This window comes from Leucopleurus acutus (assembly GCF_964270905.1).
Source record: "Leucopleurus acutus genome assembly, chromosome: 3".
NCBI classification, from domain to species: Eukaryota; Metazoa; Chordata; class Mammalia; order Artiodactyla; family Delphinidae; genus Leucopleurus; species Leucopleurus acutus.
Genome location: NC_139145.1, coordinates 22,740,719 through 22,756,499, shown reverse-complemented (window position 1 = coordinate 22,756,499; position 15,781 = coordinate 22,740,719). Strand labels below are relative to the sequence as shown.

The 15,781-nt window shown below is 46.2% G+C and overlaps 1 protein-coding gene across 2 annotated transcripts in view; it reads left to right on the top strand.

Annotated features, from left to right (window-relative positions):
• Positions 1-15,781, top strand: part of LOC309960010 (UDP-N-acetylglucosamine--peptide N-acetylglucosaminyltransferase 110 kDa subunit-like) — a 240,645-nt gene that overhangs the window by 56,955 nt on the left and 167,909 nt on the right. The window contains exon 3 of one of the 2 annotated variants that reach the window (XR_014326110.1): positions 10,041-10,217. The exons of the other annotated variant lie outside the window; for it this stretch is intronic. The gene's annotated coding sequence lies outside the window, so the exon portion shown is untranslated. Of the gene's footprint in view, positions 1-10,040; positions 10,218-15,781 lie in introns of those variants that run through there. 2 annotated transcript variants of the gene reach the window in all.

Below are 15,781 nucleotides of genomic sequence, written 5' to 3'. Positions count from 1 at the left end.
CGTGGCTCGCGCCCGTCTCTGGAGCTCGTTTCGGCAGTGCTTTATTAATCCCCTCTCCTTGCGCACTCTGAAACAGTGGTGTCTTGCCTCTTAGGCAGATCCAGACATTTTCCTGGACTCCCTCCCAGCTAGCTGTGGCACACTAGCCCCCTTCAGGCTGTGTTCACGCAGCCAACCCCAGTCCTCTCCCTGGGATCTCACCTCTGAAGCCCGAGCCTCAGCTCCCAGCCCCCACCTGCCCTGGCAGGTGAGCAGAGAAGCCTCTGAGGCTGGTGAGTGCTGGTTGGCACCGATCTGTGCGGGATGCTCTCCGCTTTGCCCTTCGCACCCCTGTTGCCGTGCTCTCCTCCGTGTCTCCAAAGCTTCCTCCCACCCACTGCTCCCTTTCTCCTCCAGTGAAGGGGCTTCATAGTGTGTGTAAACTTTTCCTCCTTCACAGCTCCCTCCCAAAGGTGCAGGTCCCATCCCTATTCTTTTGTCTCTGTTTTTTCTTTTTTCTTTTGCCCTACCCAAGTACGTGGGGAGTTTCTTGCCTTTTGGGAAGTCTGAGGTCTTCTGCCAGCGTTCAGTAGGTGTTCTGTAGTTGTTCCGCATGTAGATGTATTTCTGATGTATTTGTGGGGAGGAAGGTGATCTCCACGTCTTACTCCTCTGCTATCTTGAAGGTTCATTCATGTTTTAAATACTCTTCAGAGCACAATTTTTTAACTTTTATTTCTCTAAACATAATTATTTAATAATTAAGAGGTGTCAAAATATTACAGTTGGTTTTTCTTGTCATTCTGTTTGTTTGTTTGATCCTATATTGTATCTTGGACATTTGGGGGCAGCTTATATTCTGTAGCAGTATACAGTATATATGCACAATGTTTTAAAAATCTGATGTATAAATATTGAGTTTTACTGTCACCTAGATGGCAGATGTGCAAAAAATAAATTCATTAAAATATTTCTAATGTCCTGGTTTTAAAATGGGGAGCACTTTCTCAATGTTCATATCCTCACATAGTCATAAAATTTCCTACTTTAACAAAAGTCACTTGGTCCTCTGCGCACCAATGAACTTGAATGTCAAATTTACAAGTTCATGCTAATGTGTTCTCTGCTAAATTTGGGAAATTTTCTTTCTGTGTATCCATTGATATTTCACTATTTATCATGGTGGTGTAAATGCTTGGGTTAGCTTGACCTAAAGGCATCCAAATTCATGGAAATGAATGTGGAAATGGGACAATATAATTAAATATCACAATTAATGGGCTTGATGCTCCTATTTCATTCTTCACACAAACATATTAAAAGTAGATTTTTTTTTTTATTATGTAAGACTTGGTTCTGTATATAGTTCAGCCAGAAGTAAAATTATTCCTAAATCACCCTGTCTCTCAACCTAATGCATCAGCTTCAGCCTGTACACATAATGACAGTCAGACCTTGATTGGCTTTTTTCTCTTCCAACTGGCGGTGTAGACAGCAAACAGGAACCCTGTCTGAGAAGAGTTTGTGTATAGACCCAGAGAAAACTTTTAACATGGCACTGTTGTTTATGTTATGATCAACCAAATTTACTGATCCAATCATTTATTTATTTGTCCTTACAAAGTCCTGTATTCATCCATCCATCACATTTCCTGAATACTTACCATGCACCAAATACTGAAAGTACAGTAATAAGCAAAACAGACATAGCCCACGTAGTCCCGGATTTCATAATTTGGAAAGCACAGCTGGACTAGAGTTACCCTTAGGAAAAATACGTTCAAATATAATTAGATAATCACACAAATATGTGAAATGAATAATAAACATATGATGCTGTAAAAGTAACGAGACCCAGTATTTTCAAGAGGTCAAAGAAAGGCTTTTTTGTGTCAGTGCCATTTGAACTGAGATGGGAAGGACGCATTAACTAAACAATGGCGGTGATGGGGAAAGTAATCACTAGCTATCTGACCTCAGACAGGTTACTTAACCAGTTTATGCATCAGTTTTCTCATCTATCAAATGACAGGGTTAATAGTACCTACTGTATAGGGTCTGGTGAGGATTTGGTAAGAGTTTAGGACTATGTTCACTACATGGACTCTATGTAAATATTACATATTGTTGTTACATGGCATTTTTACCCATAGTTTGCTAAGTTAGAAACATACTGAAGAAAATAAAAATAAATAGTACTGAATGTTGATTTCAGATGTATTCAAAGTAAGATGCAAGTGATAAACTTTCCATACAAAAAGTCACAATTCAGGTAGGGAGACAACATGGAAAATGTTGAAAGCGATGAAAATGATGATGTGAACTGCTTACAATATATGCATTATGAAATGACACCTAGAAAAACTGGAAATCAATGAAGTTGTGTTAATTGCTAGTTTTTCTGGAAAGGGAAGATGGATGCTTGCAATAAACTTAAATGAAAGATTTTTAAAAATGGTGCCCTGGGAACAGAGAGGCACAAAAGCATGCTCATAATTTTGTGGCTTGGGCTGAAGCATTTCTCAAATGTCCTTGAAGGTTTCCAAAGACAGTCTTTCCTCAGGGAAGTATTTCTCCTGTGAGTAAATAATGTTCTTGCCTAGAAATGAAATGCAGTAATATATTACATTGCAAGTGAACTGTTAGCAAGACTGGCAGCAGAAGTTCAGAAACAAATGTCACATTGCAATCTAGAGTTTGAGGCTCTGTATCTGAACTTCCATAACTTCTAAAGGGATGCCCTTTGTATGAAATCAAAATAGTCCAGAGAAGAATTTTGACTTCTCTTTACTTAACTATTAGAAGGATTTATTTGGAATTATTATTGTGTCATGCATGTTCTGCCTTAAATTTTCTGTGGTTGAGTTGCACAATTGATAAGCTAAGGTTTCTTTCCACCATAAAAGGCTCCTTTTAAGGAGTCCTATAATAATGACATTTAAAATACTTACTTGCTTTTGAAGAAAGCTTCATGCTTTCCAAAGTGCTTTATAAACGCATTTCTATGAGGCGGGTGGAACATGTCCTGTCAACAGTATTTTACAGAAAAGAAAATGGAGGCTGTAAAGGAAAGCTGCTTGGTCGAGGTCATTCAGTGTGTTAGGTGAGTTTTCATCACAGGAGTACTCACAGTTGAGCAGGGAATCCAGCAGGGAGAGCTTAAGGCTTTAGTCTATCTTTATACACGTATTTTTGCATAAATGAAAAATTTACCCAAAATGAAGTGCATTAGGTACCTAGTACTGCCTTCTTGTTCCTTAGAGTCTAGTGAGGGATATAGACTGAGCATATTCTATCCCAATGAAGATAACTTAGATTTTTCTGAGGATGATCACTTGGGCTTTAGAATCTGAATTCCAGCTTGACCCCTTACATGAAGGAAGTTACTTAATCTTTCAGAGCCTGTTTCTCCATCCCTTAAATGGCATTTGAATGCTCTCTTATATGTTTATTAACTCATTCACTTAACAAAGCACCTGCTAGATCTCAAGTACTCTGCTAAGAATGGTGAAGCTTTTCTAGGAAGCCAGAAGGCATCCTTCAGTGGATAGCGGAGGTCAAGAGAGGTTAGAGTTAACACTTGAATTTGACAGTGGGAGAAGATGAAAGGTTCACACGGCAAGGAAAAGAGAAAAAGACTATTATACAGGTTAAAGAGCTAGACCTGGATATATTTGGAGTGACAAAATTTCTGAATTTTGATGTACCATACTTCCTGCCTCAGTTCCCACATCTTGGAAGTGGGAATAATGATTAAACATGTTTCACAGTATTCATTTGGTAGAGATTAAATGAGGATTAATTAAGCATGGAAAGTGGCATAGGACAAATTTGATAAATTATTATGTATGAAAGTGTGTATAAATAAAATCAATTGCCATGACCCCTCTTCGTACCGAGTGATCACAGCACGCTTTAATTTTCTAGCTGAGTCTGGATATGGATTCGTAACTTTATTCAAACAGTGTATCAGGCACCACTTAACCTTTGGATTGGCTGGAAATTTTTGCTCCTCTGCTCTAATACAATTTAATTTTAATTTTGGTTTTTCAGGTACATGGGTATAAATAAGAAGAGTGTTAAAGAAATGTATTTCAGAATTTAAATTCAAAAATGTAGAAAAACTTTCTTTTACTATTTTTCATTTTACCTTTGGGTGCACTGATCAGCTACTTTTTCTTCTGCACCCAGGCAAAAGGGATTCTGAAGAAAACACTTTAAAATTTTGATTTCATATATAAGATAGTGGGAGCCTCTGCCTGCTTGATTTACATCTGTGCTCACCTTCCACTTTATGCGGGAGGGGCATACGAGTAAAGGAAACTTTTATATGATTTCAAGTTATTTAATTCCTGATATTATATTTAGCCATGAGAGAGTGTTATGATTTGCCTACAACATCCATCCTTCCTTTTCTTGTACCTTACCTTGTTCAGAGAGGACTTGTGCCTGTTCTGCTCTGAATTTCTCAACAGTTCAGCTGCTAAAATCACAGGTGAAGCTTAGTTTCTGCTGATTTAATCCACCCAATCGAGATAGAGTTTCTCATTTTATTCAGCAAATATTTACTCTGCCTTAAAAAGAGATTTTTAAAAAAATGCATGGTCTTATTTGCTAATGCTGCTGGGAATTAATTAAGTTTTAGGTTCACAGTAAAATTGAGCACAAGGTACAGAGATTTCCCACACATTCCTCTGGTGGGAATGTAATAAATTGGTACAGCCACTGTGGCAAACAGTACGGAGGTCCCTCAAAAGCTAAAAATAGAATTACCATATGATCCAGCAATCCCACTCCTGGGCATATATCCAGACAAAACTATAATTCAAAAAGATACATGCACCCCAATGTTCGCAGCATCATAGAGGCGTTATTTACGATTGCCAAGACGTGGAAACAACCTGAGTGTCCATCAACAGATCAATGGATAAAGAAGATTTTATGTGTGTGTATATATATATATATATATATATATATATATAAAATTTAAATTTGTATATTTGCATACATATATATATATATAAATACTACTCAGCCATAAAAAAGAATGAAATTAATTTTGCCATTTGCAGCAACATGGATGGACTTGGAGGGCATTATTCTAAGAGAAACAAGTCAGACAGAGAAAGATAAATACTGTATGATATCACTTATATGTGGAATCTAAGAAATAAAACAAACTGGTGAATATAACATAAAAGAAGCAGACTCACAGATATAGAGAACAAACTAGTAATTGCCAGTGGGGGAGGGGGGAAAGGCAATTTAAGAGTTGGAATTGGGAAGTGGGAAGTACAAACTATTGGGTGTAAAGTAGGTTCCAGGATGTTATTATACAACAGGGGGAATATAGCCAATATTTTGTAATAAATGGAAAGTAGTCTTGAAAATTGTATAAAAATATTTTCTTTTTTAAAAAAGATACTTCTTAGCTGATAGAAGCTTTAGAAGTCTACAGAGGCAGATAATTTTAAAATTGCAGCATATAACTTCTGGAGCCTGGCTGACATTCTCATAGGAAGCCGCATGAAAATTACTTTCAAAGGCATTCATCACCTTAGCTTACAGGAGTCTGTTCCTTCAGTGTGTATTAGTCCATGGTGCATCCTTACTTTGACTTATTTGTGAGGTTCACCTCTCGCCCCCAGGAACAAAGCCTGCAGAGGGGCAACTTGTTTGGCTTGGGAGCCTGCCCAATATGAAAAGTTTGCAGGCAAAATCAGAAAGAACAGCTGCAGGAGGAGAGATGAGGGTTGCTGACAGCTAACGATTCGGAAAGCAATTTGCATGAGAGCCTTCTGCTTAACAGGAGGCAGCATGTGCTGGGCAATGGTTTACCATCCACTGCCAAGCTGGTTTCTACACCCTGAGTCCTCATTCCATCAAAACACGTGTCCTGAGGGAACGCCCAGCCACCAGCTTCCACTTACCTGACTTAGCATGACCTGCCATCTAGAATTTCAGAGAGCTTTTCATTTATTAACTCACATGAATCTACTTTATCCTGAGGCTCTGGATACTAGTCCCATGCAAACTGATTTAATAACAAACATTTAAGTGCAAATCCAAGGTCATCTAGATAATATTCTTTGACAGCTTATTGCATATGAGGCACTGCACTGTGCACTTTTTATACCATATCGGACTTCATAACAGACCTCTGAAGTGGGTGGTTAAGTTTCCTGCCAAGGGATCCATACACAAGAAACGATAATCAGAAAAGACCAAAGTATTACTTATTACTAGTGAGCTAGCCGCTGTTACTTCATTTTGGAATTCTAATTGAGGCTTTCCTTCTCTCTCTCTCTTGCCCCCAAATCACAGCTGACTAGGTCATGGGACAAGCTTAAGCTAACATGCCTTATTCTGTGAATCATAAGCTGAGCTACTGGGACAGAACCATGTGACACGTTTGTCCCTTTCAAATGTAATAATTCTACCCATTGCTCCATAGATGTTCTGGTTACTGACCAATAACATTAACAATTCCTCTTCCAAGAATAGGATGGAGGGGAAAGGCACTGGATCTCCTATGCCTCCCAAACATGTGAAGGCCAAAGCATGGTGGGAGGAGAAGCATATCTCTTTGTAATATGTTTTATTCCCTGTTTTATAGATGTGTCTATGGAAGATTAGAAAGGCTGAGTAACTTGTCCATGTCATGTAGCCCATGCTTTTAACTTTTTTATTATACCACTTACCCTTCTCACCTATCAATTTGCCTTTTATACTGATGTCCTGAGAAACAGACCACTGTATGGTATAGAAATGAACAACCATAAATAAGCTGGAAATGCATTTCTATTTACATTAACTAAGATAGTCACTTGTTTCTTTTAAGTGAGGTCCTTCGCCTTTTTAGGGACCTGAGTAAACTAACGATGTGCTTCCATTGATTAAACAAGAATTCTCCAGTATTCCATAGAAGAATGATACATTTCTTTAAGCCCTGTGTATGCTTCTAGGGTTTAGATTCTAAATCAAATAGGTTTCTGTTTTTCATTAAAAAAAACAAACACAGGATTTCACTTGTAAATTTATTAACTTTTTTTTTTCTGTCTAGCAACAAGCAGTGACTGTTGTTGGGTTGGTGGACATAGTAGAGATGGCCATTCAGAAAATCACAAATTTTAGGAACTCTAGCGTTCATGTAGCTCAGAACTGTAAGAAGAGACCAGAGGAAGATCAACATGCTTTAAAGTATATTACAAATCAATATTGAAATAGAGCTTAACATATAATTCATCTGGAAAGAAGCTCAGAACATGATTGCCAGTTATTTCATATTCTGGTCAAAGACAATGGAAGCACTATTAAAGTATGGCATTTTGACTGCCATTGGAAAGGTCAGGTTTCAAACAGCAGTGCACTAGTTGTGCTCAAAATGACTAAAGAATGATGAATAATTAAGTGAAGAGGAAATGGGAGACCTGCATTCTAATCCTGTTTTGGCCACTGATGGGAATCATGTGGACTTTAAGGCCATCACACAGTCATTTACTACCTTGGTTTTCTCACCTGTAAAATGAGGGAGTGACTATAGTTCTTTAATAATCCTTGATGATCTTTAGCGCTATGATTCTAGAAGCATCTTGATTTAATACAGTTTGAGGATTTATGTCTAAACTCTAGCAAGCAGAAAATGTTCTTTTATTTCTAAAATGGACTTGACATTGCGTTAACAGAGCAAATGAAATCTTTTGAAGATTGTTCAAAGAATCACCAACTTAAAATTCATAGCCATTGTTGGTTTTTATTGTCTGTTTAACTCTTACTAGATCTATAATAGTTTTATTTATTTTCCTTTGCACCTGGACTGGCAGCCTGTGTGGTTGGAGAAACACATCACCACTTATTTTAGATACTTTGTTATCAGAGCCAACTCTGTAATCTTCGCTCTGCCTGTGAATTATTTATTTAATTTGATGTGTTTTCTCCTGGATTCATAGAATTTCCTTTTGTCATGATGGTTCTTTCCATTTATGGGACTGTAAATACAGCTGACTAAACCTCTCTAGTGGCCGAATACGTATCAGGTCTTTTGTGTGAAGGATGCTAGCTAATCTTCCCGTTCATAGGCTGACTACATTTTTATTCATTTGCTTTTATTCTACTCACCCCTGACAGTAGTATCTGTGGAATAAATAAAATAATGATACCTACTACTTATTTAACTCGGATCAGAAAACTTGACCTTTTCCTAATTTTTTACATTTGCTAGCTTTGTGGCAATATGCACCCCTATTTTTCTCTGAATCTCAGTTCACCCTCTACATGGGAATAATTATGCCTACCATATACAACGTGGTGATCATAAAAGAAATTCTACCCATCTACTACCATATTGGGGAAAAATATTTGGATTGACTTTGACCAGACTTGGAGGCACATGTTTGCAGTGGCCTGTTTGTAAATACTGACTACATGGGGTACAGTGGGATACTCTGAAGGCACCTTACAGAGGTAGATAATATCTCTCCCAGGGCATCAACGCTAAAAGTGAGAAGCATTTTGATTTCTCATCAAGAAAGAAATGTTCTGTGATGTTAATGGTTCTTAACTTTTGGTGATTCATTAAAATCTCCTGGGGAGCTTTTGATAATCTTAAAGCCCAGCCTGTAATTTATACCAATTAAATATGAATTTCTGGGGGTTGGACTGAGGCATTGGTATATTTTAAGGTTTGCAGAATGTAATGGTTAATATTTAAGTGTCAATTCAACTATATGCTGAGATACACAGATATTTTGCTAAACATTATTTCTGGGTGGGTCTGTTCCCAGATGAGATTAGCATTTGAATTGGTAGATGGAGTAAAGCAGATTTCCCTCCCCAGTGTAGGTGGGCCTCATCCAATCTCTTGAGGGCCCCAAAAGAATAAAAAGTCAGAGGAAAGGAGAATTTGCTCTCTCTGCCTGAGTGTTTGATCTGATCCCCTGCCCTCTGACTGTGGCTTATGTCAGTTCTGAAAACTACACCCCTGGATTTCCTAGTTTCCAGCTTATATTTTCATATACAATATATTTAATATTTAATATGTTTAATATCAATTACATATGTTAAAGCAATTACATATATTACATTATATTTATTATATATCTCCTATTGGTTCTGTTTCTCTGGAGTACCCTGACTACCATGGTGCTTCCAATACACTGTAAATATTGAGAACTACTATATATGTTAAAATACTATGGCTAAGGTATTACAAAAGTGGATACTCTGACAGTGTAGTTCTGCTTCTTAAATGGGCAACTCAATGAGGATAAGTAGCAATGTAAATTATTTTTTTCATTTTAAATGGTGGCCAGTCATATATATATATATATAAACACTTTGGGAGGCTATAAGACACTAATTAAAAGAACTTATAGGATATAAGCACTAAAACCACATCGACTCACCACTCAGTAGAAGGAATTCTAGGCCCAAGATACAGAAACCTCCATACCTGAATCATTGGAAAAGATGTAGAAAAGACACTAAAACTATTGAAATTTTCAGAGATCCCTTGTGACCCTTTTGGAGGTCATGATATCAGGACTCACTGTCTCCTGAGTCTTGTTTTGTAATACAGAGAGGGACCCACAGTTACATAGTAAATTGACACCTGAGACTTGTTTTTTTTTCAGCTAGAAGTGGAAAGGAGAAATATCTTTCACTGAAGCAGAGAGTAGAGGTATAAGTGGGGAAGACAAGGTAAAGAAAGAGAAAAGAAAAGAATCCATTTAGAGAAGACTTGCTCTTGGGGCAAGCCCTGGACATATAGTCATTTATATATCCTATTTCAGGATACATTGCATGCTTTACTGTAAGTAAGCATTTAATGATTTGTCTTCCACATACTTTGTTTCATTAAAGAGATTCACTTCTGCTGGCATTTTGTTTCATGGGATCCCAGGCCCTTAGCATAGTCGCTTAGTAAAGTATTTGTAGAATGAATCAGTCAATATGTCCTCAAACTCAGTACCCTTCTCAAATCAGTTACCTGCTTTATACCATAACTGAGATGATATTATCATAGTGTTAGGACTCAAAGGGAAATATGATCTCGATTTTAGGGTGAGCGGCGAAGCTGCCGAGCGCCCGCGTCGCTGCCGCGGCCGGAAGACAGACGCCCCCCAAAGCCCCTCGCCTGGCTCGGACCAACGGAGCCGGCAGCCCAGCACTCCGGTGAGTGGCGCCTCCTCCCCAGCCCTAGACCCCCGCTGGGGACCGGCCGGCCGGGCTCTTTTGTGCAGCGCACCGGGGGTGCTCTGCGCCCCCTCCGCGCGCCCGGGTCCGGTCCGCCGGACCCCGTGGCTGCGGTGCCCGCGGTGCGATCGGTCTTTGTTTCCACCGGGGCCCGAGGCTCGGCTGGGCTCGGCTCGAAGCCTGGCAGGCAGCGCCGGGAAGGGGGAGGAGGAGGTGGACGAGAAGGGGGCGCGGGGAGGGGGGGTTCCCGGGTTTCCTGGCCGCCCCGCGGCTCCCCCGGCTCGGGGGCGAGGTGCGCGCCCCGCGCTGCCGCGCGCCCCCTCCTCCTTCCCCCTCCTTCCGCCTTTGGATTTAAAACTGCAATTTGCTCTCCAGCTTGCTGAGTGTGTGGCGGGGGTGGGTGAAGGGGGGGACCGTGGGACCGGAGAACAAGGCTGGATTTTAGGAACGGCCCTGGGAAAGGGGGAGACTGCGGAGGGAGGAGCCCCTCCCCTTCAACCCCCAAATCCCAAGGTTCTGCTGGTGCTCTGGGAGTTGAGAGGCGGGGACCAAATGACCCGGAGCGGGTGTGGGGCGGAGGAGGGATTTGGGGGCGGCCAGGGCCGTAGGGGTTGGGCCGCGTGCCCGGTTACCTGGTGAACAAAGTCGGCTCACTTTTGCATAAATAAATAAATAATCGCCTATCAATGCGTTTCCTCTGAGGCTCTGATTGAATCGGCCCCCTCTTCCCCAGGGGGTGGGGTGCTGAGTGACAGCTGTCAGCCCCCTGGGCCGGTAGCTGGAGGTGAATTGCAGAATCCCTCTGCTTTCTGGCTAAGGGCGCATTCCCCTGCTGGGTCCTGGTCCCCAGGCAGAGCCAGAGGGGCAGAGGGCTGGCTCTGAGTCTAGGAAATAACCTTGTTTCCTGTTCTACAGGAAAAGGGACAGCAACCCAGAGTTTGGGGGCTGGGGATGAAGACTGATGGGAGCTGGAGGGGTTCCCCAGCAGCCTGACCCCCCAGCCTCCTGCCAGGCGAAGGGGCCAGCTGAGGGAGGAAGGATGTGGGCCTTGCTGGCCGGAGGCGGGAGCTGGGGCCGTCCCTGAGACGGGCAGCGGGCACTGAGAGGGAGGAGGGAGAGAGAGAGAAGCGGGGGCAGGAATTCTCTACCGCAGACCCTGGGGGCCAGGGCCAGATGTGGAGGGGTGGGGAGTCCCCCCTCCCTCCTAGCTTGGGGGCCCTGGGGCTGGGCGGGGCTGAGCCTGGTGCCCTCCGTTCTGCTCCAGTGCCTGACTGGCAGGGCCAGCTGAATTTGGGCCCAGGCGTCACCCTGGGAGGTAGGGCCAGGCTGCACCAGCCTGGCCCCTGAGCACAAGGAGGGACCCTTGGGGGGCCTGTGCCTGTCTGGCTGGGCAGGCGTTTCCCGCCGGACCAGTTGGTGTCAGGCGGGACTTGGCCCCAGTTCCCTGGGCAGAGCTCAGGGTGTGAGGACAAGTTTGCCTCCGGGTCAGGGTGGCCACATTTCGTCTGCTGCTGCCGCCGGCGGGGCGGGGGCATGCGCCCGGGCCTGGGCAGAGTCCTGCCAGGAGCATTTGGGGTGTTGCTATTGTTGGCTTGTTCCTGTTCCGTGTGGTCCGGTGTGTGTAGCTGTGTGAGCTGGGGCTGTAGGTGACAGATTACCAGTTGGTCCGTCCCCCACCCACACACAGCCCCCACCCCTGCCGCCTGGAGGGGCAGGCTGGGTTGTGGTGGTGAGCTGCAGGGGGACCCCCCAGGTGGCATGTGCCTGCAGCTTGCCATCTCCCTCCTTTGAGCAGATGTATATGTTTATAGTAATGGAAAATCAAACTGGATAGTAAGTTGAATTCATTTTTTTCTTCTGCTGTGTCAATAGTTGGAATAACCTCTAGAGACTAGTGAACTTCTTGCCCCAGAACTCCTACCCTCCAGAGGTTGCAAAGATCAGTGAGGGCATGAGCTTTGGGGGACCAGTTCAAACCAGTGACTCTTGTCCCTCTTGGTCTGGCATTGGGGCAGGTGCCCAGGTGGGCGGGCATTGCCCCCTCCCCAGGCATTCCCCCCACACCCCACCCCAGCCCAGGTGTAGTCTGTCCTCTCAGCCACCTCCTTGGTCAGTGCCTAAGCTGTGCCCAAGCCCTCAGGGACCTTCTCCTGGTGGGCTCTCTCCCCCTGCCTGGGCTCCCGGCCCACGTGTTGATATTTATTTTCTGCAGTAAAATCCATTTTTAATGCCGTTACTATTAAAATAATATAGAGAGAAGCAAATGTGATGTGTTTAAGTTGCCCTCTGTGAGTTTTTAATGTGATCTATGGCTGAGGTAGTGATGGAAGGAGCTGTTTGGCTTGCAGGAATTTGGTGTCATAAAGAAAAAGAGCTTGCTGTTTATTATGGTTGCTGGGCTGGGGGGTCTGGAACAGGGTCGTGGGGGCAGGGAGCCCCAGCACCCCCAGGTGCTGTGGAGGGACAGGGTTGCTTCTCGGTTTGAAGGTGCGTGGGTTCCAGGATTGTTTTGCATTGCTCCCCAGCCCTTGATGGGGCCTTTGGTGAGGGGGCTTGGGAGCTGGGGGGCTTTGTCCCCTCCCATTCCACCTGGTTAGATTGGGGCAGGGAGGCTTATGGAACCCCCTGTTGAGCTAAGTGGAGGTGTACTGTAGGGAGGATGGATTTGGATTCTAAAGGAGATTAAGAGACAGAGACGCGGGATCTTTACCTGCTTGGTGTGGCTGTGCTGGAGGCTTGGAGGGCAAACTGTCCCTGGCAGAAGACCTTTTTTTTAGGGGGGGCTGATCTGGACCGGCAGAGCCCCAGAGGGACATTGCTTGTTCTCAGTCAGCCTGGAGCGCTGGCTCGAGCCACTACCTCCTCTTGCCTCTGTTCCCCATTGGACAGGGGCTTCCTCCAGGCAAACCTGATCCCCCTCACTTCCCCTCTTCTCTGCTCTGCCCCACCCCAAGTCAACTTCTTTTTTTTTTTTTTTTTTTGGTTTGTGGAATACAGAGCTCTGTGCCTCAGGCCAGCCACCCAAGACCACAGGGTGCCATGCCTTCATACCAGATGCCCAGGCACTTCTGGTGTGATTAGTGAGGTCAAGCAGACTCACCATTATGGGATGGAGCCCAGCTCTGCCTCTGGGTCCCCTGGGTCTCTTGGGACAGAGCCGGGGAGGGGGAAGCCAGGATGGGGTGGAGCTGGGAACTGAAGGGGGGGAGCAACAGTAACATTGTTGCTAATGTCAGCAGATGAGCCCCCCAGGGAGAGAGCAGGGGGAGGTGGGGAGGAAAGAGACCCAGAGAGTCCAACTTGAGGTGGAAAGAGGAAAAGATGGTGACAGAAGCCAGTGATGAGGGGGTGAGAGAGAAAACGGTCAAGGAGAAGAGCCAGGATCACAGCCCCTGGAGATGGCATCCAGGGGACCAAGAAGGCCTAGGCATGTGCCACGCCCCACCCCACAGCCCAAAATGAGCGGGCACTGAGAGCCTCTCACCCAAGATCAATTGCTGCTAGGATAGTATCTGAAGGAGAGACAAGCAAACGTCTCTGGGAAAAGGGAGGAGGACAGGTGGGAGAGAGAGAGAGAAGGAAGCTCTCCCACAGGAGGAGGGAGAACGGGGAGACAGGGGGATTCCAGGGGTCACTTGACTAATGCTCCTGCCCCAGGGCAGCGTCTCCCCACTCCCCAAATGTCTGGGAACAGAGCCGACCTCTTCTTTGGACCTGGGGGCGGAGCCTGAGGCAGGTACAGCACCCCACAGGTTGTGGGCGCTCTGTCAGGAGGCACCGGGCTTTTAAAAGCGGGGAACATTAGGACTGTTAGAGACACCAGGGGTGTCATCCGGTTGGATGCCCCCCACCTTGTTTGACAGGAGGAAATCCAGTCTAGAGGGGCCCCCTCCCCTTGCTTGCCTGGGACCTAGGCTCTTTCCGTCCACCTCTCTGTAGTTAGAGAGCTGGAACAGCTGCAGGGGGCCTCCTGGGTGCGGAGGGGGCCAGAGCCTGAGGAGAGGAGCAGGCGGGCACCCTTGTGGCCAGAGCCCCCCCAGGGGAGGGGGAGGCACCGCTGCTGGGAGAGAGGGAGGGAGGGGAGAGAGGAGGGGAAACAGTGAGTCAGGCTTCCAAGAGCTGAGGATGAGAGAGCCAGAGCTGGGAGGGAGAGGGTAGGGAGGGCTGCTCAGAAGTGAGGAGAGGGAGGGGGCCCAGCCAGGGGCAAGGAGAGCTCTAGAGGGAGGGAGCCAGCCCCTGGCCCTGGCCCAGCGGTAGGGCTGTGCAGGGCTGTGCAGCCAACATGGACTTTGCCCGCGGCAGGTCAGGAAGGAGCCAGATTCTGCCCCTGCGGCGTCCTTTTCATTCCCTATTCCTTATTTATGATCCCACCCCAGGGTCTCAGGAAGAATGACTGACTGTGTCATCCCATCCCTTCCTCAGTTTCCCCATCTATTGTGGGATTTGGACTGTGAGCTCTTCTTAGAGAGGGAGGAACAGAGCCTCCTGGGAAGTGTTGTGGGGTACTTTCTCCAGCTGCTGGCTTTGTGCCGGGGGCCCTGCTGGAGGCTGCCACCAGTCAGTGTAGGGTGCAGGTCTCCGCGGTAGGGCTCCTCTTGAGCCCTCAGAGTTGCTGGGCCAGGGAGTGGCGGTGGTGGGCCACGAGTGCTGGGGTGCAGTGTGTGTGTGTGTGTGTGGTGCCGGGCTGGCAATGGTAGGTGGACTGCCTGGGGCCTCTCAGGATGGCCAGGGTGTAGACAGGGCCACGAACTCCAGATGTCCAGAGCCAACCTCCATTTGGGGAGGGAGGAGACACCCTTGTGATCCACCCCCCTCCGCCTTATCCCTGTGGGTCAGAGGCTCTGGGGCAGCTGGGAGGTAGGAATGGTCCCTGTGGGAGCTGGTGAGAACTGCCTATGGGGCCCCTCATGTCCGGAGCTGGGACCAGCACTGGAGGGATCCCCAGGGACTGCCTGGGAGGGAGGAGGGAAGGAGCCCCCCTCCCACCCATCTGACAGGAAGCTATGGCTTCGTCCAAGGCCTGGCATCCCCCAGTCCTTCCCTCCTGGATCCCCAGCATCTCTTCCATTGGTGAGGGGATGAGGGAGGTGGGCACTGAAGCTTCCTCTCCTACAGGGCCTGGCTTTGGGGGGAACGGTGAAGTGAAGGCATAGTGAGGCCCCCTGCCTCCCCCTACGTGCGTACACACAGACTCAGCTGCAGTGAGGCCCTGCTTTCTCCTCTCTCTGCTCTGGGGTCCTTGGCTTGGGAGCCCAGGGGAGGGGCCACTTCTGCAGCTGGCTGGCCCCGAACTCCCAGCTCAGCCAGCTGCTACTGAAGCTTCCAGAAGCTGCAGCTCTGCACCCCCTCCCCGCCCCCTGAGACAGGAGAGGCCTTTGCTGACCTGGGGGAGGGTGTCTTGGTGAGCGAGTGGGCACCCTTAGAAGGACTAGCACAGACAACCAGACAGATGGGTGGCGGAGCAGATGGACAGAGACACCCACGCACAGGCAGACGGAGAGAGACAGACAGATGGACCAGGACTGGGAGAGACGGACATACAGAGGTGCTGGCAGAGACAGGAGTCAGAAAAATGGAAGGGCCTGGGGAGAGAGTAACAGACAGAGAG